This window comes from Ictidomys tridecemlineatus, chromosome X, assembly GCF_052094955.1.
Source record: "Ictidomys tridecemlineatus isolate mIctTri1 chromosome X, mIctTri1.hap1, whole genome shotgun sequence".
Taxonomy (NCBI): Eukaryota; Metazoa; Chordata; class Mammalia; order Rodentia; family Sciuridae; genus Ictidomys; species Ictidomys tridecemlineatus.
The window spans coordinates 81169688-81196809 of record NC_135493.1 but is presented as its reverse complement, the minus strand read 5'-3'; the positions used below and the strand labels follow the sequence as shown (position 1 = coordinate 81196809).

Here is a 27122-nt window from a genome sequence, read left to right as displayed (position 1 = left end):
AATATTTAGCATTTTTCCTCACTAAAGAATATTCAATGAAAAAAGTTAAAAAAAAGAAATAAGTTAGATGTGGTCATTGTAGAAGCTATTTCACAATGTAGATGGAATACACTGTCACTCCAAAGGATTTCATTTTAAAGTTCTTCAAAACCAAAATCTGTTAATCAAAGCTAAATCATTACAGAAAAATAATTTAAAAGTGTGCAATTTACATATGTAGAGTTTTCTTCAAGTAAACAATAAATAATTTTAGTATAAGTAACATTTGTTTTTATCTCATTATAGATATGCACGGGCAATCAGAAGTCAACTTTAAACTGCTTGTCCAATGTTTTCATTTGCTAAATCGGGCAATCCCATTCATAAGGAGAATGTCTCCCAATCTAGTAATGGAACTCTAGGACACATACACATTTGAAAAGCCTTGGTATAATTGTAACTGTAAGAAATGCCTTTTTATGTCTATTTTGGAAATATAAAAGTGAATTAGGATCACAATAGGGATCCTGCTTAAATTGAAAAGAGACAAAACACTTGGGTTGGAGCAGAGGTATGTAGAAAAACTTGAATGAAGTGATGAGAAAATGCTCATGTGGGGAGGACTGAGGAAAAGACACTAGTCTGGAGAGGGTGGAGAAGAATATTGACTCTGTGCACAACAGGGTACATAATGAACAGAAGCAAAGACAAGGAAAGTTCTAATGAAGGTGATTTGTTTCACTCCTACCAAATAAAAGACATCTGTAAGACATTTAAGCAGAGATGTGTAGCAGGCAGTTGGATTTGGAGCTAAAGAAGGTCACTATGTTAAGAAGAATTAGTGAGACGAATAGCAGGGAAGATCACTAGTAAAGACAATGCTAAATATATAACCATCCTCATAGATTGGAAGGACCCTATCAGTGAAGCTTCAAGTTTTATTATATTATATAACTGCTTACATATAGGGAAGGATGCTGATCTGAATGTGGCAGGTTCCAGGTTGCCTTCTAGGAATGGAAAGGATTGTGATACAAGCAAAGGTAACTTGATTTGTGTCTGTTCTGCCTGTGGGACAGAGAAGACCTGAGCCACAGCATGGCTGACCAAAAAGTTGAAAGTGATGAGGACCCTGGGGTATGGGTAGAGATTTCTGCAAATGGGGAGTGGCAAGTTGTGTGTGACATGGCCTAGGGCATGTGAACCAGTGTCAGGTTAGAAATTTCCCTCATGGGTACTGGTATGGGCCTGAAAAAATTGTGTTTGTGTCTGGGTATTATTGGGATAGTCACAAAAATGAGCAGAATAGAAGTAAAGGGCTCTTGATATGAGTACAGACTATCCTGATGCATCTGGAGAGCACTTTAGGGCCAGGTTTGTGTTGGTAGTGAGGAGTGGCTCAGGGATTGAAGAGCAGGAAGGAAAATCCTGTATGGAAGATTTTTCAGACATTTCTATGAGTTGATGATGTAATGTGAGTCTCAGAAGTAATTAAAACCAAAAAATACCCAGCAGCTTGAGAGGCTGAGACAGGGAGATTGAGAGTTCAAAACCAACCTCAGCAAAAATGAAGCACTAAGCAACTCGGTGAGATCCTGTCTCTAAATAAAATACAAAATAGGGCTGGGGATGTGGCTCATAGGTTAAGTGCCCCTGAGTTCAATCCTTGGCACCAAAAAAATAAATAAATAGAAATAAACAAGAAATCCATCTCTATTAGGTTTCACCAGAGCTCCATATAAATGTGTGGATTTCTCTCTCCACAGTTGCTTGATCTACTAAAGTTCCTATTCTAAGAGACTTTTCTGCCTACCCTTTGGGCTAAGCCTTTGTAAGCCAATGTTTCTCAAACTCTTTGAGGGAAAGGACTCTTCATAATAGGATTCAGCAAATGTTACATAATAGTTTCCAAGATTTTGAACATTTGTGCACAAGTTGTGTTTTCATAAAATGGTTGAATGCTATTTGTTATAGATAATCATATTACTGTGGTACCAAATATATTATATAGGAAACAATTCTATGTGTGTCATCCAACCTGGTGGAGAGTGAAAAATCATTTTGACCATGTTCTAGTCACAAACAGCTCAAGGACACATATAAAAACATCATAGTTGCTATGTAGCAAATTTAACTTTCTATGTAAAGGAGATTGATATCAACATAGACCCATGATTAGTTTCCACAGAAATACAGGATGTCAGAATTCCAAAACATCACCACACTGAACCCTCTCGTTTGTCAGATGAAGGATCAAACCTGTTTCAGCTTTGCTTCACAAGCATTTACCAACATCTATTGAGTTCTGGCTTGTGTTCTGAATGTCTGGGGAACATAGATGATCCTGACAAGGACCCTGACCTTAAGCAATTCATAGTATTGAGAGAGAGCCACGTAGACAGTTTCAATCATAGCCTGATTGAGTCTCTAGTTGACGCTGTCATCTTTATATTTGTCAGTCCAAAAAGAGAAGCAAGAGAGGTAGGTAACTTGTACATATGTGGACACAGCTGATGATGATTTGGTAGCTCATCTAGTAAGTAGTGGAGCTTGAACCACACGTTGAGATCTGTCTGACTCCAAACCTAGTCCTTTCCCACTTATAGCAGCAATGCTTCTCTTGTTTTAAAGATGCTGAGATATAGTCATCAGTCTTGTTAACACAACCACCCACTCTCAACATGGTTCACAAGTTGACAAGACAGGCACTTTCCCTGTCAGAGCTCTCGGGTCAGATCTCATAAGATCTGCATTGAAGTAAAAAAAAAAAATGGGCTCTATTTTCTAATCATCTATGAAGCTATAAAGACAGGCAGACTGGAAGGTGAAAGCTTCAGGGAAGACGAGATCTTTTCACTGCATGAATTTTTATTAAGCTAGGACTGGCCTTACTGTCTCTGCACTTTAAGTGGGATCTATTCCTAAGAGAGAGCAGCTCCTCAGAAACTGCTATTTCCTAAGAGGAAACGAAAGGCTTGCCTCTGAACCTGTATCTCTCAGCTGGGCAGAGTTCCACCTCCAGTGTTGCCCTGTGAGGAAGAAAATAACAAGAGAGGGGCTGGGGTTGTGGCTCAGTGGTAGAGTGCTCACCTGGCACGTGCAACACCCTGGGTTTGATCCTCAGCACAATAAATAAATAAATAAATAAATGTATTGTGTGTTAACTACAAATAAAAAAATTTTTTTAAAAAAAGGAAAATACCAAGAGACTTCTAGTAATCTTTTCCTGTAAGTTGTCTCCTAATCATCATCTGTACAATATTTCACAGATTTTAAGAATATAGAAGGAAGTAGATCCATGAGAAGTGGAGCCTGTAAAATAAAATGCACAGCATTATTATGAGAGAACATGATTTAATGGAAAGAGCTTGAGGCTGAGGAGTCAGACAGAACTAGGGTCTTTAAACAGGTAATCTAATCTCTCTTAATCGCAGTTTCCATATTTGTAAAATGGAGCTAAGGAGATTAATTAAGTTTGTAATGAGTCCAAATATTAATCAGTCTCTCCATAAAATTAGTTGCTAATATTTGCTACATTTACGCATAGTATAATAATATTCAAAGGCTGAATTTAGAAGTTTAAGGGAAAAGTGGGTTTGGGAATTTGAAATATTAATAATTGACATATACTTTTAAAGAATTAATCTGCATAAGCTTTTCTGAGTCCCAAAGCCAACTTGAAGGCACCAAAACAATAAAACATTTCTTTTCCACTCATTAACCTGCCACCCAATCCACATTGACCTGCATTTAGCACTTGACCAAAATAGGCTTTGATGAGGTCACTAATGCCTTCCATGTTGTTGAATCCAAAAAATACTTCTAAGTCCTTGTCTTATTTGATTCTTTAGTTTTATTTGTTCTTTAAAAATTATTGGTGCATATTAATTATACAGAACAGCAGGTTTCAGTTTTTCAGGATGTTTCATCTTGTGTTTTTTTAAAAAATATTTGTAATAAAATTATATATATTTAAAAAAGAATAGTGGGTTTCATTATAGCCTATACATATATGCACAAAACAATTATTTGATCAATTTCACACCCCAGTACTTCCCCTTTCCATCCTCTTCTCCCTCCCCAAACCCCCTTCCTCTACCTTCTTCTATTTTCATAAGATACTTTTTCTGCCTTTCTTCTCTTTAGCTGCCTCATGTAATAGAAAACATATTACATTTGTCTTTCCAAGCCTGACTTATTTTGTTTAACACAATATAACATGATGCTCTCCAGTTCCATCCATTTTCCTGCATATTACATAATTTCATTCTTCTTTATGGATGGATAATACTTCACTGTGGTGTGCGTGTGTGCGTGTGTGTGTGTGTGTGTGTGTGTGTGTTGTATATCATATTTTCTTTATCCATTCATCTATTGATGGCTGGTTCCATAATTTGGCTATAGTGACTCATGCTGCTATAAACATGGGAATGTGTATGTCTCTAAAGCACTCCACTTCTTTTGGATAAATACCAAGGAGTGGTATAACTGGGTCATAAGGTAGTTACATTTTCAGTTTTTCATGGAACCTCCATACTGATTTCCATAGTGGCTATACTAATTTTATATTCTGAACAACAGTGTATAACAGTTCCTTTGTCAGCATTTATTGTTACTTACATTTGTTAATTGCCATTCTGACTGTAGACATTCAGAATGTTTTCATTTGCATTTCCCTTATGGATAAAGACTTTGAAAAGTTTTTCATATATCTGTTGGCAATTTGTATTTCTTCTTTTGATGGTGTCTGTTTAATTCATTTCTCCACAAGACTCAGAATAGCTGAAACAACCATGAGCAAAAGAACAAAGCTAGAGGCACCACAATACCCAATTTCAAATTATGTTACAGAGCCATAGTATCAAAACCAACATGGTACTGGCATAAAAATAGACAAGTAGACCAATGCAACAGCATAGAAAATGCAGACAAACCCATACAGCATAGTCATCTGATTTTTGACAAGGACACCAAAAACATATGTTGAAGAAAAAAATAGTCTCTTCAACAAATGATGGTGGGAAAACTGGATATCTGTATGTAGAAGATTGAAACTAGATTCCTATCTCTTACCCTTGCACAAAAGTTAACTCAAAATGGACTAAAGACTTAGGAATAAGACCAGAAACTTTACAACTACTATAAGAAAACATAAGAAAAAATACTCCAACATATAAAAATACATCAGCTTCCTTAATAGAACTCTTATGGCTCAGGAAATAATACCAAGAATCAATAAATGGAATAATATCAAATTAAAAATCTGTTGCACAGAAATGGAAACAATTAACATCATGAAGAGAGAGCCTACAAAACGTGAGAAAATTGTTGCCAGTTATTCTTCCAGCAGAGAATTAATGTCCAGAATATAAAGAACTCAAAAAATTCAACACCAAAAAAAATTATTTAGTATCATTTGACACTATTGACCAATCCCTCCTTCTTGCCACCTCCTCCTCTTCTTTTGGTTTCTAAGACACAAAAAGAACTATTCAACTATTTCTCTGACTCTTCTTATCTTCATGAGATCAATCATCTTCCTCAACTTGGCAACTAAATGTGGCTCGCCAAGGCTCTTTGCTAGCCACCATTTCAGCCTCATTCTTGGGAATTTCATTCCTGTTGATGACTTCAATCACCACCTATTACTATGAGTTCACTGTGGTGAATATTGCTAAAACATCTGCAAATTCAGTAATTCACTAAGAGGAAGCACATGAATTAACATATGGTCATAATTATGTCTTATGTTACAAAGGATACAAACAAAATCAGGAAAGGAAAATAGTGTATGGAGTAAAATTTAGAAGAAATTGAGCACAATCTTTCAAGATTCCTCTACCACTGAAGTCATAGGACATGCTTAATTCCTCTAGCAACAAAGTATGAAAATATATATATGAATTCTTAACTACCAGGGAAGCTCTTTATAGACTTAGAATCCAGGATTTTTATTGAGCACTAGTCACGGAGACACACTCTGTCTAGTCTGTACCCAAATTCCAGACTCCCAGAAGGAAAACAAGTATTCAGCATAAACCACATTGTTTATACAAACAGTTTAAGCACAGTTCTGGGAACTGATAAGAGTGAGAACTGATAAGAGTGGCTGAAAACCATTTGAAATCCAAGTTCACAGATGCCAGCCAAGGACCAGCCTTGCAATAAAGCTTTCAAAGCATAGCAGTCAGACTTGCTTTGTTAACTCTTTTCTGTACACTTGCAAATGGTGTCTGCATCCCTGGTGGCTCCTCTCAACTTCAAACTTCATATATACCCAACTGCCTACTTGATAATACCACTAAAGTCTCAAAGATATTTCAGATTTGATACCACAACTACCAATTATTGAAAACTTATGCTGACCCTGGTGTTATTCTAAGCACTAGACATACTAGGTGGCTCAATCCTCAGAGCAATTACATGATGCATTATTATCTACCTTTTATAAATAAGGAAACTGAGGCACAGAGGGTAGTTAACGACCCAATTCCATATTATGTAGTTGCTATAGTTAAGGTCTTAAATGTCCCTCAAAAGTCAATATGTTCAAAGATTGGTCCCCAATGCTGGGAGGTGAAATCTTTAAGAGATAAGGCATAGTGGGAGATCTTTAGGTCAATAAAAACATGCTCCAAAGGAGATTGAGGGACCCTGGCCTCTTCTCCATTTTCTTTTGCTTCCTGGCCATGATTTGAATAATTCTGCTCCACCACAAGCTCCTTGCCATTGTCATCTGGCATCCCTATCAGAAGCTTAAAAGTAATGGGTCCACCTGATTATGAACTAGAACCTCCTAAACCATGAGCCTTTTCTCTTTAAAAACAGTTTCTCTATATAAGTTAATTAAAGATCTCAGGTATTTATTATAATAGTAGAAAGTTGACTAACACCACAGTTAGTTTTGGGGACCACAACTCAACTCTAGTCAATTGGATTTCAGATTCCATGTTCTTAATGACTACCTAGCATTATCTCAACATTCAAAATCTAATTTATGATGCTTTTCTTCAATTCTGTTCCTTTTCCAGATTTCCCAATCTTTATGGCAATTATTACCATCTACCCTTGCCTAGCAAGACACATCCTTTATAACTTTCTATCTTTCACTTCTCCAACCCCCATAACCAATCATCATTATGCCTATTTTTCTCATAAACATTCTTTGGATCTATTTATATTTCTCCATTTTTACCTTTTCTAGGTCAAGATACCATCATGTGGATCACTGCAATAGCCTCTGCATTGATCCCCAATCTTCAGAATGATGTGGATATAGACTATCACTTAAGGATTATGGAGTAACAAGCCAGAAGAAACCTGGGTTCCAAACAGACTTCACAGAGCCATCCTTCCATATCAGCTTAGATCTTGAACATGACAAAAAAAAAGCTTATTTGTCTTATTTAAGTTGCTATTTTGAATCTTTGTCAAATACAGGCATAGTTACATATTATCTGATATAAAAGATTTGTTCTTTAATGATCAGGACAGGTCACAGGACCCTGCACTGGGAGTCATTAGAAATATTATTTTATGTGATAATCACTGATATATTATGGAAAACAATATAAAACAAAAATTAATTTTTAAGATAAAACACAAAGAAACCCAATTTTTCAAAAAAATAAAAATAAAAGGAAAGAAACCCAATTTTTCACTTATAGGAAACTCCATATAACTCTGCCCCATATTCTTCTAGATATCAATTCAATCTGATTACCCACTGTGGTGGTAAGGTTTGAACATCCTTTTATGGGTCACAGAGGTATAAATGTCTGAAGGGCACCCAGAGTCATCCTCCAAGCACTGATATAGAGAAAATCAAGTCAGTTAGATAAGTTTGGTAACAGATTTCAGGAATAGCATTGCTCAAGATGGAATATATTAGGCTAGAGAAATCTCTAGACTCAGAAATGTATGTGGGACAAGTACTTGTAAGAGATTCTATGTGGCCAAGTCTTTTGAGGATATTTTGTACATTATGTACCATTGACAGAAGCAGAATATATTAAATTGGGGGATAAATTAATATGATTTAATCAAGAAAAACATGTCTCAGAGCAAGATTGATGCAGAAATAATAAAAATAAATAAGAGACAGTCTAGCATGTAAGGAGCCTGGAAGTTATCACTCCATCCATAAAACAAATAAACAGCTGAACAAATTGAAAAATCAGTGACTCTTCTTAGGTCCATTGGAGAAGTCAGGTTAGAGAGGGCAAACCGTTGCCCCCAAAATTGGAGGCACAGACAAGCCAAGACAAAGAATCATCACTTACTGAAACAGAAATTCATGAGCAGAAACCTTCATGGGAATCAGGACAGTGGGGGGAAAAATAGAATTTTAATTGATTTTTTGCAGGAGGCCTAGAATGGAGTGTCAATCTGAGAGTTAAAAAACTCAAGCAGGGGGCTGGGGCTGGGCTCAGTGGTATAGCACTTGTCTGGCACGTATAGGGCACTGGGTTCAATTCTCAGCACAACATAAAAACAAATAAATAAATAAAATAAAGGCATTGTGTCCATCTACAAGTTAAAATATTAAAAAAAAAAAAAACTCAAGTGGGCCCAGTCTTGGGAAGAGGCCCCACCCTTTTCTGAGTTTTACCTATAAGAGTGCAATCAGGTTCTTTTTGTGAATATCAGAGAAAAATCTCCTTGTGCTTCTGGCAAGCGGAAGCGGGAGTGGGTGGTAACAGGAATCATTTGGAAATATAGCATAGCAGTTCTTTTTGTATGTTTTGTTTGTGGTACTGGGGATTGAACCCACGGGTGCTATACCACTGTGCTACATTCTTTTCTTTTTTGAGACAGTGTCTCAATAAGTTGTCCAGACTGATTTTGAACTTGTAATCCCCTCATCTCAGCCTCCTGAGTAATTGGTATTACAGGCATGCGCCACCACATTCGGCCATTCTGTTCTTCTTAATAAGGCTTTCTCTCAAGAGAAGCTATTCGCTCAGACCCTAAACAATTGGCATGTTATCAGAACCTAACCAGGGAGGGCGTTGATAAAAGGGAGAGAAAATGTCCTACTCCAATACCCTGTAAACTCCCATGTGGGGGATGTAAATATCCAACCCCAGATAACTCTAGACATTCTGTCCAATATAGAGGAAGGGAAAAAAACCCTAAGAAACACTTGTGAACTGCTTAGTTCAGAAGCAGGCTCATTGAAAGTGTGAAATCTAATCATAGGACTATACAATACTTCTCTTCTCTCATTCATACCCTACCACCATATTACTAAGACCTATTTACAGCAGTTTCTTTTGCCCAGTTCATGATGTCTGACTATGAATAAAATTTTACAAGGCATACTAAAAGATAAAAAACATAGCTTAAAAAGCAGAGTAAATATAAAAACCAGACTCAAATATGACAGGGATGTAGAATTATCAGACTGGGAATTTAAAAGCCTATAGTTAATGTGCCATGATGGTTATTTTTTTAAAGTTGAGATTTTTTAAAGACATAAAATATGCATAAACAAATTATCAAATATCACATGCCTAAATTATACTATGATGAAAACAAATATAATGTGAGGAAAATTATAAAACTGTAACCAATGACTGAAATTTTGTGCATAGATACTTACTATAGAAAATTGATGTATATTCATATTGCTCATTTATCTGATATTGTAAGTAAACAAAACACCATGAAATGGAGTTTCTCATATTTAACTGTATATGTCCTCTTTGAGAAATATTCTTGTGTGATGGTTAATTTTAAGTATCAATTTGACTAAGCCAAAAGATGCCCAGGAATTTGGTCAGATATTGTTCTAGGGGTATTTTTGGATGAGAATAATATTTAAATCAGTAGACTGAGGAAATAAGGTTGCCTTCTCTAAAGTGGGTCTATCTCACCCACTCGCTGATGGCCTGAATAAAACTAAAATGCTGACCCTTCCCCTGAGAATTCTTCCTGCCTGAAAGCCTTTGAATAGGGACTTCCGATTTTTTTTCTACCTTTGGATTCAAACTGAAGCATGGGATCTTCCTGGCTCTAAAGGCTGCTAGCCTTCAGACTAGAACTACATCATCAGCTCTCTTAATTCTCAGGCCTTCAGACACAGATTGAAAATAAAGCATAAATTCTCTTGGGATTTCAGTTTGCAGATGCACTCTGCAGAAATTGTGAGTTTCCAAACTCTATAATCATATGAGCCAATTCCTTATAATAAATCTTTTTTGGGGGGTGGGTACCAGAGATTGAACTCAGGGGCACTCGGCCACTGAGCCATATCCCCAGCCCTAATTTTGTATTTTATTTAGAGACAGGGTCTCACTGAGTTTCTGGGCTCCTTACTTTTGCTGAGGCTGGCTTTGAACTCACAATTCTCCTGCCTCAGCTTTCCCAGCCACTGGGATTACAGGCATGTGCCACCACACCCAGGTCCTTATAATAAATCTTAGACACACACACACACACACACACACACACACACACACACACACCCTATTGGCTCTGTTGTTCTGGAGAACCTTGACTATACATATGCTAAGGAAAAGTAGAGCACGTGCAAGAACAGATGGGAAATGTTAGTAGAGATATCAAAATTCCAAAAAAGAATAAAAAAGACTTGCTAGTGATCAAAAACATGGTAACAGAAATGAAGAATGCCTTGAGTGAGCTCACTGAGGAAAGAATTTCTGAGCATGAGGATGTATCAATAGGAGGAGAAGAGAAAAGAAGAAGAAAGTAGCAGTATTACAGAATATTCCAGTGAGACAACTACAAAAATGACAACCTGTATATAAATGGGAACCCCAAAAGAAGAAGACAGAAAGGTACTCAAGAAATCTAAAGTAATAATGACTGAGACTTTCCCCAAAAATTAACCTTAGACATAAACCACAGATCTGGGAAGCTCAAAGAATACCAAACAGGATTTTTTAAAATTTTACTTGAGTACACAATATTTGAACTGTCGAACACCATAAAAAACAGAGATTGTCAAAGTGGATCAGATTGAACTATATGTTGTATAAAGAAAATCTTGAAAGATATCAGAGAGGAAGACACCTTGCCTATAAAGGAACAAAGTAGAGAATCACATCCAATTTCTCAGAAACATGCAAACAAGAACATAATGAAGTGAAATTGAAAGAAAAAAAATTTTGAAGAGTTTTTGTTTTTAAATGGGGTACAGTTTTTCTTTTTCTCTCAATGTATTTTAGCTTTCTCAGGCAAAGATACATGTATTTTGCCAATGTATTTTGGCTTTCTCAGGCAAAAATACATTGAGGAAAATTGCTACCAATAGACATACCTTGTAAGAAATGATAAAAGAAATTCTTTTTTGTTGTTTTATTTATTTTTTTAGTTGTTGATGGACCTTTATTTTATTTATTTATATGTGGTGCTAAGAATCAAAACCACTGCCTCACACATGCTAAGGAAGCACTCTACCACTGAACTATAACCCTAACCCCTAAAACAAGTGCTTCAGAGAGAAGGAAATGATACATATATCAGAAATTCAGATCTACATATAGAAATGGACTGCATTGGAGAAGGAAAAAGTGAAGGTAAAATAAAAAAAATTACCCTTTTATTCTTTATCAATCTAACAGATAACAAACTCTTCAAAATTATAATAGTAACAATGGATTTGATGCCATATACTTATGTATATGTTTGTGTGTACATGCTTTTGCATAAGTGAAATTAATGACAACAGTAGTATAAGTAATGGGAGGGAGGAATTAGGATTTTTTTAATTGTAAGGCACTTGCTCTACCTGTGAAGTGGTATGATGTTATTTGAAATTATTGTAAATTATAAATGTATATTGCTAAATATAGGACAATCACTAAAATGTTTTTAAATAGTATCATTGGTATGCCAAGAAAGGTTAAAAAATCAGATCACAAATTGCTCAATTATGGGCTGGGGTCGTGGCTCAAAAGGTAGAGCACTCACCTAAGATGCATGAGGTACTGGGTTTGATCCTCAGCACCACATAAAAATAAAATGAAGATATTATGTCCACCTAAAACTAAAAAATAAATATTTTAAAAAGGGAAAACAAAAGGCAGAAAGCTGGGCAAAATAAAAGTGGAAACAAAGAACAAGAGCAGTGACTAGACAACAGGAACAAATAGGGTAAATATTCTCCGACTGTATCAATAATGACCCTTTCATTTGTACATATTAATTCTACACAATAATGAGTTTTATTGTGGCATATTAAAGCAGGCATAGAACATACTTTGATCATATTCAAACCCCACTGTCTTCCTTTACCCATCTTCCCCTCTGATCCCCTTTTTCTTCTCTAGTAGTCTCTCTTCTACTTTCATGTCATCTTTTTTCCCTAGATTTCATATATGAAAGAAAACATGCAATACTTGTCTTTAGGACTCTGGTTTATTTCTCTTAACATGATGACTCTAGTTACATTTCATTCTTTATGTTTCAGTAATGCTCATGTGTGTGTGTGTGTGTGTGTGTGTGTGTGTGTGAGAGAGAGAGAGAGAGAGAGAGAGAGAGAGAGAGAGAGAGATTTTCTTTGTCCAATCATCCACTGATAGGCACCTAGACTGATTCAATAACTTGACTCTTGGATATTGTAAAAAGTGCAACAATAAACATAGGTATGCAAGTATCTATATAGTATGCTAACTATTTCCTTCAGGCATGTACTGATGAGTGCTATAGTTGAATCACATGGTAGTTCTATTTTTAGTTTTGTGAAGAATCTCCATACTGATTTCAATAGTGACCGTACTGATTTACATTCCCATCAACAGTGTATATGTGTTCCTTTTCCCCTACATCCTCACCAGCTTTATCATTAATCACCATAAATGTCAATATTCTAAGCACACCAAGAGAGAGGTTGTCAAAGTAGATCAGAAAACAAGATTCAACTATATATTGTATAAGAAACACATTTTAAAAGTCTATTTTACTTATAATTGGCATTTAATAATCATAAATATTTATGATATAGAATGTGACATTTAAATACATGTATACATTGTGTAATAATCAAATCGGGGTAGGTCACATATCCATTACCTTAAACTTTTATCATTTCTTTGTGGTGAGAATATTCAAAATCTTCTCTTCTAGCTATTTTGAAATATACAATATATTATTGTTAAATGTCGTCACCTGGGCTGGGGATATAGCTCAGTTGGTAGAATGCTTGCCTCACACACACATGACCCTGGGTTAAATCCCCAGCACCACACACAAAAAAAAATGTAGTCACCCTACTGTGTAACACAACACCATAAATTATTCCCCCTATCTAAATGTAGCACTGCCCATTGACCTATCTCTCCATAGTTCCCCTCCCCTCCAAGCGTCTGGTAACCACTATTGTATTTTCAACTTCTATAAGATAAATGTTTTAAAATTCCACATATGAGTGAGATCATGCCTTATCTGTCTTTCCATGTCTGGTTTAGTTCACTTAACATAATGTTCTCCAGGCTCATTTATGTTGTTTCAAATGAAAAGATTCCAAACATTTTGTGGCTGAACCGTATTTCATTGTGTATATATACCATATTTTTGTGGGTTAGTATTCTTTTTATTTAGTTTTTATATACATAATATTGGCATTAATTTTGACATAATTATGCAAGCATGGAATATAATTTGATCCAATTCAGTACCCAATATTTACCCTTTCCCTTTCCTCTCCTTCCCCCTGTTCCATTTTCTCTTCTTTACTGATCATTCATCTATTTTTTTAAAAAATATATTTATTTTTTAGCTTTAGGTGGACACAATATCTTTATTTTATTTTTATGTGGTGCTGAGGATCAAACCCAGTGCCTCATGCATGCCAGGTGAGCGCGCTACTACTTGAGCCATATCCCCAGCCCCTCATTCATCTATTTATTTATAGTTTTTTTTATTTTATTGATTTTTTAAATAAATGACAGCAGAATGCATTACAATTCACATTACTCATATAGAGCACAATTTTTCATATCACTAGTTGTATATAAAGTATGTTGACACCAATTCGTGTCCTCATACATGTACTTTGGATAATGATGTCCATCACATTCCACCGTCATTGCTAAACCCCTGCCCCTTCCCTTCCCCTCACACCCCTCTGCCTTACCTAGAGTTCCTCTAATCCTCCCATGTTCCCCCTCCCTACCCCACTATGAGTCAGTCACCTTATATCAGAGAAAACATTCAGCATTTATTTTTGGGGGGATTGGCTAACTTCACTTAGCATTATCTTCTCCAACGCCATCCATTTACCTGCAAATGCCATGATTTTATTCTCTTTTTGCTGAGTAATATTTCATTGTGTATATATGCCACATTTTTTGATCCATGCACCTACTGGAGGGCATCCAAATTAATGCATTGTGGATATACATAAAGGTGAAATTCACTGTGGTATATTCATACATGTACATAGGAAAGTTTTGTCAGATTTATTCCACTGTTCTTCCCTTTTTACAGTCCCTCCTCCTTCCTACTCAATCCCCTTCCTATATTCCACTCTACTTCAAATTTCATGGGATTCTTCCCCACCCCTTTTTCTTTTTTCTTTTTCCCTATTTAGTCTAGCTTCCATATATGGAAGAAAACATTTAACACTTGATTTTCTCAGTCTGGCTCATTTCACTTAGAATAATGTTCTCCAGTTTCATCCATTCATGGGCAAATGTCATCAGTTCATTTTTCTTTATGGTTGAGTAAAACTCCTCTCTCTCTCTCTCTCTCTCTCTCTCTCTCTCTCTCTCTATATATATATATATATATATATATATATATATATATATATATATAATATTCTTTATCCATTCATCTGTTGACAGGCACCTAGGCTGGTTCCATACCATGGCTACTGTGAACTGTGTTGCTATAAACACTGAAGTGGCTGTATTGCTATAGTATGCTAATTTTAGATCTTTTGGATATATACCAAGGAGTAGGATAAAGTTTTTGAGTAAACTCCATACTGCTTTCCAGAGTGGTTGTACTAAATTGCAGTGCCACCAACAATGTACGAGTATAACTTTTCCCCCACATCCTTACCAACACTTTTACAGCATATTAGATTGTTTCCATTTTGTTACCACTGTGAATAATGCTGCAATAGATATGGAACTGCACATGTCTCTTTGACATTTTATTTCCTTGTGATATAAAACCAGTAATGGGACTTTGGGATCATATAGTAGTTTTATCTTTAATTTTTTGAAGAACCTCTATGTTGTTTTCCATAATAACTGTAGAAATTTTCATTCCAGTAAAAGTCTGTAAGGATTTCCTTCTTTTTATATCCCCACAAGCACTTGTTATCTTTTTCCCTTTTGTTAATAGCCTTTCATACTGAGGTGAGGTAATGGCTCATTTATGGCTCATTTTGGCTTTGATTTCCATTTCCCTGATGATTAGTGATATTGAGCATTTTCCCATATACCTGTTGGCCATTTGTATGTTCTCCTTTTAGAAATATCTGTTCATATCTTTTGTCCATTTTTATCAGACTTTTGATTTTTTGCTATTGAGTTGAGTGTCTTATATATTTTAGATATTAATCCCTTATAAACAGCTCCATACCCATGAATCTGATAATCTGGATGAAATGTACCAATTAATTTCTTAAAAGACACAGTATGTCAAAACACACAAGAATAAATAGACAAATTGAATATCCATTTAAAGAAATTGAATCAAAAAGCAATAACTTCCAAAACAGAAAGTACCAGGCCCAGAAGTGTTCACTGGTGAATCTTAATGAACACTTAAGGATGTGGTTATGGCAATTCTTTCAAATCTCCCCAGAAGATAGATCCAAGGGGAATACTTCCTATCTTGTTCTATGAAACTAGCATTACCCTAATAACCAGATGTTCATTCCAAGAAAAGAAAACAACAGACTAATATCTCTAATGAAAATGAATATAAAATACTTAATAAAATATTGGCAAATTGAATCTAAAAATCTATAAAAATAATTATATATGGGGACCAAGTGGGATTTATCCCTGGTGTGCATGGCTAGTTCAACATTTGAAAATAAAGTAATCTAACCAATTACTCCAAAGGGCTAAAGAAGAAATGACATGATCATATCTATAGATGCAGAAAAGCATTTGGAAAAAATCCTACACCTATTCATGATAAAAAAATAAGAATGCAAATTAAGAATTTAATCCAAAATAAGTAGAATTTGTAAAATGAATAAATAAAAATTTTAAAAATTAAAAAAAGAATAAAGGGGAATTTCATAAATGTGGTAAATAACATCTACATACACACCTACCAAACACTCTATACTGAACATCATTTTTTTCTTTTTCTTTTTCTGTTTTTTGTTTGTTTGTTTGTTTTCAGTTTGTTTGTTTGGTGCTGGGGATTGAATCCAGGGGTACTTTATCACTGAACTATATCCCAAGCCCATTTTATTTTTTATTTAAAATCAGTGTCTCACTAAGTTGCTGAGGATCCCATGAAGTTGCTGGCCTCAAACTTATAAATCCTCCTACTTTAACCTTCTAAGTTGTTGTGATACGACTACACACTTATTAGTTTGGGGAATTACAGGCATGGACCACTGCACCTGACTAGTTAACATTATTCTTAATTGTGAGAAACTATGAACCTTTTCACTAATTATATATATATATATATATATATATATATATATATGCATATATAATATATAATAGAATTGTACATATACTTATATAATACATAATATGTATTTTTGCATATAATTATTATACTATATTCAAGATTTATATGAGGAAAACAGCAAAACTCTGATGAAATAAATCAAAGAACTAGAAAAATGGATGTATACTCCATGCTCGTGCTTAGGAAGACTTAGTATTGTGAAGATGTTCATTCTTCCCTACGATTTCTATAGAGTCAAACAGTTCAAATCAAAATCCCACCATGTTATTTTATGGACTTTGACAACTAATTCTAAATCTTATATGGAGAGTCAAAAACCCAGAACAGTCAATTCAATACGGAAGGAGAACAAAATCAGAGCACTTACGCTGCCAGACTTTAAAAATTACTATAAAGCTCCAGTAATCAAGATAATGTGTTAATGATGAATAAATACACAAAAATATCAGTGGAAGAAAATAGAGAACCCAGAGACAGACCAACATATTATCAACTTGCCTTTGACAAATTTGCAAGGGCAATACACTGAGGCAAACAATGTCTTTTCAACACATGATGATAAAACAACTGAACATTCTTATGCAAAAAAAAAAAAATCTAGACACAACCTTACACCCTTCACAAAAAAAAAAAGTTAAATGGGTCACAACCCTAAATGTAAAATGCAAAGGTATAAAATTTCTAGAAGACAAAATAGAAGAACATATAAGTGATCTTGGGTATGGCAATAACTTTTTAGATATAACACCAAAGGCATGTTACACTGAGTAAATAACTGATAATCTGAACCTCATTGAAATTAAAGCCTCTAGTCTATGCAAGATGCTATCAAGAAAATGAAAAGTCAAGCCACAAACTGGAAGAAAATATGTTTCAAAAATACAAAAGATAAGGTTGTAGCTCAGGGTAGAGCACTTGCCTAGCATGTGTGAGGCACTGGGTTCAATCCTCAGCACCACATAATAAATAAATAAAGATATTGTGTCCATCTACAACTAAAAAAAATAAAAACACAAAAGATAAAAGACTGTTATTCAAAATCCACAAGGAACTTTTAATACTCAACAATAAGAAAACTGATAACCCTGCTAAAAAGGAGCAAAAACATCCTGACCATACACCTCATCAAAGAAGACACAGATGGAAAATAAGCATATTAAAAGGTGCTCGTATGTCATTAGGGAATTGCAAATTTAAACTGCATGAGATAACCACGCACCTATTAGAATGCCCAAAACCCAAACCATGAAACAACCACCACCACATCCTAGCAAGGATGTGTAGCAACAAGACACTTATTTCACTGCAGGTAGGAATATAAAATGATATAGACACACTGGAGAATAGTTTTGCAGTTTCTTCTGAAACTATACATATTTTTACCATATGATTCAGCGATTGCACTTTTTGGTACATAACCAAATGACTTGAAAACTTATGTCCATGGAAAAACTTAAGTACAAACATTTAAAGCAATCTTATACATAATTGCCAAAATTTGAGATCAATCAAGATGTCTGTCAATAAGGTAATGGATAAAATATGATTCATCACTAAAACAATTGAGTTTTCAAACCATGAAGACACAAAGAAAATGTAAATGCATATTGCTGAATGAATGAAAAAAGCCAATATGAAATTGCTTCATACTGTATGATTCTGAATTTATGACATTCTAGAAAAGGTAACACTATGGAGATGGTAAAAACATCAGTGACTGCCAGGACTTGGGTATGAGAGGGATGAATAGCTGGAGAACATGTGACTTTTAGGTCAAACTACTCATTATGATACCCTAATAGTGGACCAAGTGGGATTAGACACTTCTAAAGAACATACAACAGCAAGAGTGAACTGAAATATAAACTATGAACTTTGGGTGATGATGTGTAAACATATGATCACTGATTTCAACAAACATACTATTCTGGTAGGAGATTTTGATAGCGGGGAAAGGCAGTGCATTTGTGGAAGCAGTAAGTATATGAGAAATCTCTGTACCTCCCACTCAATTTTACTATGAACATAAAGCTGCTCTAAAAGTAATCTATTAAAATGAGACTATAAGCAGGGCACAGTGGCACACACCTATAATCTCAGTGATTTGGGAGGGTAAAGTAGGAAGATCTCAAGTTCAAGGCCAGCCTCAGCAACTAAGCAAGGTCCTACACAACCTAGTGAATCCCTGCCTCAAAATAGAAAATAAAAAGGGCTGGATATGTGGTTCAGTGGTTAAACACCCTTAGGTTAAATTCCCAGTACAAAAAAATAAATAAATAAAATAAAATGAGACTGCAGTAGGTCCCTTTTACACAGTTTCACTTTTCCTGGACTTAGTTACCCGGAGTCAACCAACAACAGTCTAAATATATTAAATGGAAAATTCCAGAAATAATCAATCCATAAGTTTTAAATTGCATGCTATTTCAAGTAGTATCATGAAATTCTATGCCATCTCACTCCATCCTTTCTAGGATGTGACTTGTTCCTTTTTCCAGTGTACCCATGGTATAGAACATCTGCCCATTAGTCACTTAGTAACCATCTTAGTTATCAGATTGACTGTCACATTTGTACTCAAGTAACCCCTCATTTTTCTTGTTAATGGATGCAAATTGTAAAAATGGTGATGCTGGCAATTCAGATATGCAAGAGAAACTATAAAGGGTTTCTTTTAAGTGAAAAGATGAAAGCTTTCAACTCAATAAGAAAAAAAATTATATACCGAGGTTGCTCAGATTTTTGGCAAGAGTAAATCTATCTGAAATTTTGAAGAAGGAAAAAGAAATTCTTGGTAGTTTTGCTGTCACATTTCAATTTTCAAGTTATAGCCACAGTTTATGAAAAGTGCTTATTTTAAATTTGTATAGGATTTGGTACCATCCATGTTTTCAGGCATCAATTGGGGTTTTGGAGTGTATCCCTCATGAATAAGATGGGACTACTCAATTCAATTCTGATATTCTGACAATCATAACAGCTACAAAAATGTTTGGGGTGAGTTTATATTTAGAACTATGAGGTCAAATAAGGAAAGGTTTCAGTGGTGGATGGAAGAGAATGTATTATGCCTCAAGAGCATTTTACATATTAGGCTTGTCATCCTACTGGCATTGTCTTGAAGAGCATAAAAAGTCCATTTCTTATGCATATATGTTGTTATCCCTAAAGTCTCTAGAATGTCATAACTTAGAAAATGAAGCCCTAATGTATGGTAGGAGTATGTGAACAAATATGTTGGTTGTTCTCCCACATCTATTTCCTGTTTAGCACTTTACTAACAGAAACCAAATTTTTTCAGATATTTATACACTTTATACTTTAAACCACTATCCCCAGACTTCGGGGTTGGACAATAATTAATCTAAGCCATTTATGTAAACTTCACTATTCTGGAAAATAATTGATTTTTGAATTGGTAAATTCTATCCAGTAAAATAAATATTGAGAACTTCTCGGAAAATTTTCTAAAACAACTAAGGAGAAAATTATTCTGTTATTCACATTGGATTATTTAAAGCCTGGAACCATGTCAATCATCATATAACAATGGGAGACACAAAAGTCAATATCCTTGGGATAACAGACCAAAAAATGTAAACAGAACCTGGGTCCTTGATGTTGTATTCAGCCTTTGAGATGGAAGGTATTTAGGTACTGGTCCTCCCTATATATCTCTGTTGGTATGGTCTTTTAAAATGTAGAGAAACCAATTTTCTCTTAATCCTATTCTGTGTTTGCCACCACTGTATAGAAAAAAATCTCTTAGAGCCACAAGATGTGTGGAGGTTTCTTAAAGATACTAGTTACCAGGAAAGAGGCAACATAACAAGATAGAAAAAGTTTATATAAATGCAGTTCTAGTCTAGTTAACCACTAGAAGAAAAACTGCAACCCCAACCCTGCCAGAAAAGACTGCTAAAGAGCCTAGATTTCTACCCTTGCCAGACATAAGAGGCACCCCAATTCTTCCCCAACAGGGTGGGGTCAAAAGAGGCTAAGTAACAGAGCAGAAGATGAAGTTCAGTGATGGAGAACTTGCCTGGCATATGTAAGGCCCTGTATTCTTTCAGGGCCACAAAAAGAAGGAGGAGAAGGAGAAGAAAAAGTAGGTGGCTGGGTATATAATCCCAGAAGTTTGGGAGTCTGACAGGAGAATCACAAGTTCAAAGCCAGCCTTAGCAACCTAACAAGGCCTTAAGTAACTTACTGAGGCCCTGTTTCAAAATAAAAAGGGCTGGGCATGTGGCCCAGTGGTTAAGTGCCCCTGGGTTCAATCCCTGGGAAACAGAGAAAGAGAGAAGTGTTGGGGGAGAAAAGGAGAAGGAGGCTAAATAGAGAGCTCAGACTTATACATCAATGTTTGGACTTTCCGGTCTCCATAATAATGTCAACCAATTCTTGAAATTTCTTCCCTTATATATACACATTGTATCAGTTCCATTTCTCTAGAAAAATATAATATTAGATAAAATAGAGTTCACAGCAAAAATCAAAATTACAATTACAGAGACATTATATAATGATCAAAGGGTCAATCCACCAAAATGAGACAACAATCCTAAATGTGTATGCACCAAACAATAGACTGCAAAGTATATGAACAAAACCTGATATAATTGAAAGTACAAATAGACAACTCATAATTAGTTGGTGATTTCAATATGCCTTGTTCAAAAACAGATGGGACAACTAGAAAAAATCTTATTATGTGCAATAATTGAAAAACACCCCAAACAACAGTATCTAATCATAATTTATAGAGCACTCTACTCAACAATAGCAGACTGCACATTCTTTTCAAGCACCCACAGATAATATCATTAATGAAACAAATCTCAACAAATATAAGAGAATTTCTGACCACAATGGAACTGAATTAGAAATAATTAATAGGAAAATCTCCAAACACTTGGAAAGTAAGCCACACACTTCTAAATAACCTATGGGTCTTGAACTCTTTATAAAGTGAGGACAAGGTTAATAGAAACCAAGAGTGTATGACAAAAGACACTGGAGCTTGTGAGAGTAGGGAGACATTAAATAATACACAACTGGAAAAGGTATAGAGGAGTATGAACTTTGCAGAAAAGCCATGTAATAGGAATTTTGAGCTTAAGAATAGGAACATTGTAATGCAAAGCACATGGCTCAGAACAAAGAACTAAAAGTATAAATACTCAAATCTCATTCATTTTCTACTTTTAATGTCCTACCCCATGGTGAGCATTTATATCCCTCTATTCTGTGCCCATTTCCTAGAATTCCATACATACCCCTCACCTTCAGATTTCTTTGTCATCAATGTTCCTATCATTTTCTTTTCTAACCCCAGTCAATTCATTCATCCATTGGACACAATGCAATATAAAATCAAAACTAGGATTATTACTCCTTTCTAACAAAGTGAACAACTAAATGTACCTCCCAGAACTCTGTCTACTGGGAAGATTTAATTTCACTACAGCCTTTCAGGACCACCCCTGAATGGTCCTGCAATGCAGTGGCTAGCCATCAACTCTCAGCCAACGCTATTACACTTGCAGACTCTTCTATAAGCCAAGAATGTTTCATTTCTTCCTCTGTTAATTATCTTAGTGAACACCCTACAAAGTCATGAGTTAAGGGACAGGTTTTGAAACAGGACTCAGTGCCATTAAATTGATACAGTTACTCACATACTTTACTTGTGTCTTCTGGTCCTATTTTATTTTATTTTTTTAATTATTTTTTATTTCTTCTAATTTGTTATACGTGACAGCAGAATGGATTTTAATTCATAGTACACAAATGGAGCACAATTTTTCATTTCTCTGGTTGTACACAAATTACACAGAGTTCATGTCTTCATACATGTACCAAGGGTAATGATGTCCATCTCATTCCACCATCTTTCCTACCCCCATGCCCCTTCCCTTTCCCCCCTCCTCTTTGAGCTATCCAAAATTCCTCCATTCCTCCCATGCTCACCCCACCCCCATAAAGGATCACCATCCACTTACCAGAGAGAACATTTGACCTTTGGTGTTTTGGGAATGGCTAACTTCACTTACCATGATATTCTCAACTCCATCCATTTACTTACAAATTCCATGATTTTATTCTCTTTTAATGCTGAGTAATATCCCATTGTGTATATATACCACAGTTTCTTTATCCATTCATCTATTGAAGAATATCCAGGTTGGTTCCACAATTTTGCTACTGTGAATTGTGCTGCTATAAACATTGATGTGGCTGTGTCCCTGTAGTATGCTGATTTAAAGTCCTTTGGATATAGACCAAGGAGTGGGATAACGGGTCAAATGGTGGTTCCATTCCCAGTTTTCTAAGGAATCTCCATAATGCTTTCCAGATTGGTTGCTTTCTGGTCTTATTTTAGTCTGCCCTTGTACTTAATATTCCACTTAACAAAGTTATAGTACAACATGATTCCAATATTCCTATTCAGTGGAACAGATTACGCTAGTTGATAAATATTTTAGGGCACAGAGTCACTTGCTATACCATGTTCTAAGAAGACCAAATAACAAATGACAAGCTGCATTTCAAATGGAAGTTAGTGAGCAGAAATTATGCTTTACTGAAAAATCACATAAGCCTAAAATTTTACTGTGGTGTTTTCTAGCAACACCATACTTCATATGTAACTACACAAATATTTCTAATACAATTTCATTCATTGGGTCATAAGGCTTATGAGGCAAGACAGTTTGCTCAGTAACCTGGTTCTGCAATAGAGCCTTCTTTTGTTCTAGGCTCGACTCAAAATTGTCAGTCTTATGGGAAATCCAGCAAATATGAGATTATAATTTGCCTAAACTCAGTGTAACTCAACTCAAAAATCTAAAGAGGTTCCATATCTTTTATGTAGTTGAGTGGTTCAAGGTGCAACAACTGTCTCTAACTTTTGAGACAATAATACAACTCAATCTAGACCATTAAGCCTCTGAAGACTTCACCAATATGGATGGTTCTTGATTTTTTATATCTTATATCCCACTGATTGTCATACATGTTTCTTTCTTAGCCATCTATAATATGCTTTTACTTTTTGTTCAACAGGTCCATTTAATATAATTTCATAGTAGATGATTGAAGCAATGTTCTATGGAATATCAAGATGCTGAGAATCCTTCCAGACCTGAGAAACCAAGACACTTGCTACAGACTTGAATAAGAAAATGAAGAGATTCTGATTTCCTTGCTTTGTGAAAGTAAAATGTTCTTGATAGAAATGTGGAAGAAGGGAGAAGCACTTTCTAAATAGCTGCACATCAATCCCCGATGACAGTTTTGATTTGTCTAAATGTATCACATAAGAAATCATAATCCTATAATCCCAGCAGCTCTGGAGGCTGAGGCAGGAAGATCACGAGTTCAAAGCCAGCTTCAAAAAATTTAATGAGGCCCTAGGTAACTTAGCAAGACCATCTCAACATTAAAAATTTAGGAAAAGGCCTGAGAATGTGGCTCAGTGGTTAAGTGCCTCTGGGTTCAATTCCTTGTAAAATATATATATATATATATATATATATATATCGTAATATATATATATATATATATATATATCACAAGCGTAATTGTAATTACCACCTTATTGTGTGATATTGGAATCATCTACCAGAATCCATCTAAATTCTCCCCACAGAGTTTAAATACTTGTCATTCCTACAGTAAGAATTGTTGGAGAAAAATGGAATGAGAATAAGAAAAAGATAAAAGAACAAAAAGATGGCAAAAGAAAGGCATTTTTTTTTCTTTTTTTCTTTTTTTTTTAAATTCGGTACCAGGAATTGAACCCAGGGGCACTTAACAGCCCTTTTTTATTTTTTATTTTAAGACAGGGTCTCTCTAATTTGCTGAGGCTGGCCTTGTACTTGTGATTCTCCTACCTCAGCCTCCCAAGCCCCTGGGATTACAGGTGTGTACCACTGCACATGACAAGACATTTTCAGAATTATAAAATTGAAAGATTTATCTGTAGTATACCTGGACTATAAGAAATATTAATGGGCAACCTTCAGGCAAAAAGAAAATGGGAGGCTGAGGCAGAAAATCTGTACTGACACCAAAGAATGTACACCCCAGAAATGGTTATCAAATGGGTAAGTATATATAAAATAAAATGGATGACAACAATAGGACAAAGGCTGGGAGGATAGAAATGGTAATATTCTATTGTAGGGTCTCTATAACTATATTTAAAGTGTTACAATACACTTTGAAGAAGACTGATAATTCAAAGATTAACACTATATACCCTTAAGAAACAATTAAAATAACAAAACAAGGAGTTATAGACAATGATAAATGAATTTTATAAATGAAATCATGAAAATATTTTGTTAATCTTAAAGGATGGAGAAAACAAAGGAAAAAATGATAAACCAATAGAGTAGACCAAAGGGAAGTGAATAGCAATATGAGAGACTCAAACCTATTAAGTAGAAATGGGGTAAATATTTCTAGTGCAATCAGGCAGAAATTATCAAATTGGACAAAAAACAAGACTCAACTATATAATGCCTACAGGAAACTCACTTTAAATATAAAAATTGGCTGAGGATGCTGTTCCATGTTATACCACTATATATGTGATGCCCTTGGTTCAATACCTGGCACCACAAAATACTTGGAGGCTGGGAATGTATCTCAGTGGTAGATTGCTTGCATGCATGAGGCTCTGACTTCAATCCCCAGCTCTGCAAAAATTAATAAAAACAAAAGCAAAAATAAATATGACAATTAGGTTACAAGTAAAAGGATATAAAAGATAGGGCATGCTAATATCAGTCAAAAATAAACCTATATTAATAAGATTAAAAGTAGGTTAAAAAGGTCTATAACCAAGAATTTTTTAAAAGGTTGTTTCCAAACAATAAAGGGATCAGTTAATCAAGAGGACATAACAATCCCAAATGCTTATGAACCTAATGACAGAACTTAAAATACATGACACAAAAACTGATAGAACTACTAGGAAAAATACAACACCCAATTATAATCAAAAATTTCAATAACTCACAATAATTGATAACTAAGTAGCTAATTAGCAAAGATATAACTGTACTATTAACCAATTTGACCTTTATGGAACCCTTTACCCAATGACAGAAGAATGATATTCTTCTAAAATTCACACAAAACACTTATCAAGATAGGTCTTGTTCCAGTTTGTATAAAAAAAATATTGTCAAGAAATTCAAAAGGATTTAAGCCATGCAAAGTATATTCTCTATTGATCAACGGAAAGTTGCTGGAAACTACTTTACATGTTTTGAAACAAAATATACACTTAAAAGTAATGCACATATCATAGAACAATCCAAAGAAAAATTAGAAAATTTTTTGAACTGAATGGAAATTTGTGGGCAACAGTTGAAGCAACACTTAAGTTATAGTACTAAATACATATATTAGAAAATATTACTAAATCAGTAGGCTCACTTTGTATTTAACAACTTATATAATTAAGAATTTAAGAATATAGACAGAACATTAAATTCAGAGTAAGCAGTATAAAAGAAATAATGAATAATTAAGATAAAGCAGAATTCAATGAAATAGAAAGAAAAGCAGAGAAAAATTGATGAATCCAAATGATGGTTCTTTGAGAAACATTAAAACTAAACTTAAAGGCTGGGGTTTTGGCTCAGTGGTAGAGCACTTGCCAAGCATGCATCAAGCACTGGGTTTGATCCCCACATCACATAAAAATAAACAAAATAAAGGTACTGTGCCCATCTACAACTAAAAAAAAAAATTTAAAAAGGAACCCCAAATTAGCTGATACATCTCATCTACTACTTTATTTCCTCCATACTCTTTGCTTTATTAGGTTTATATGACTTTGTTCATTTAGTAGGTTTAGAGATTGTGTCAAAGATGCATGTGGATTGATATTTAACATAGTTAAAAACCTAAATGTAATATAAATATGAAATTGTGACTGAGAAAATATTCTGTAGATATATTTAGGCTAAGGTCTTATCAATGAATAATCATGTTTTTAAAGAGAGAGAGGGTTTTTTAATATTTATTTTTCAGTTTTTGGTGGACACAACATCTTTATTTTATGTGGTGCTGAGGATCGAACCCTGGGCCCCGCGCATGCCAGGCGAGCGCAGTAGGAAGATGCAGTTTAAATAATTTAAGTGACAAAATGAAAGCTTTATAAGAGAGCAAGTTCATGTTGGTATTTCCAGTTTTACTTCAAGTCCTTTCTGGCCTAGTTCTATTATGAAAACTTCAAATAATTTATTCTTTTCATTTTCATTTGTTACCCTCTTTAATGTTCTTTTGTTTATATCCTTTCATTAACTCAAACATATATGTATATGGATATACATATATATGCATACTGACATATCAAACCATGTGTTTAATTTACTTCGGTGTTCTGAGCTTCAGAAATATCCATTTCTTTTTTGCTTCTTAACAAAATAAGCTTCAAGACATACAAATATGGATGATCCTTTATGACCACACCATCTGCACAC

The 27122-nt window shown here is 34.8% G+C and overlaps 1 long non-coding RNA gene across 1 annotated transcript in view; it reads right to left on the bottom strand.

Annotated features, from left to right (window-relative positions):
- Positions 1-27122, bottom strand: part of LOC120890726 (uncharacterized) — a 92267-nt gene that overhangs the window by 57652 nt on the left and 7493 nt on the right. The window contains exon 2 of the long non-coding RNA XR_013431824.1: positions 25165-25325. This is a non-coding gene — a long non-coding RNA (uncharacterized LOC120890726). The remainder of the gene's footprint in view (positions 1-25164; positions 25326-27122) is intronic.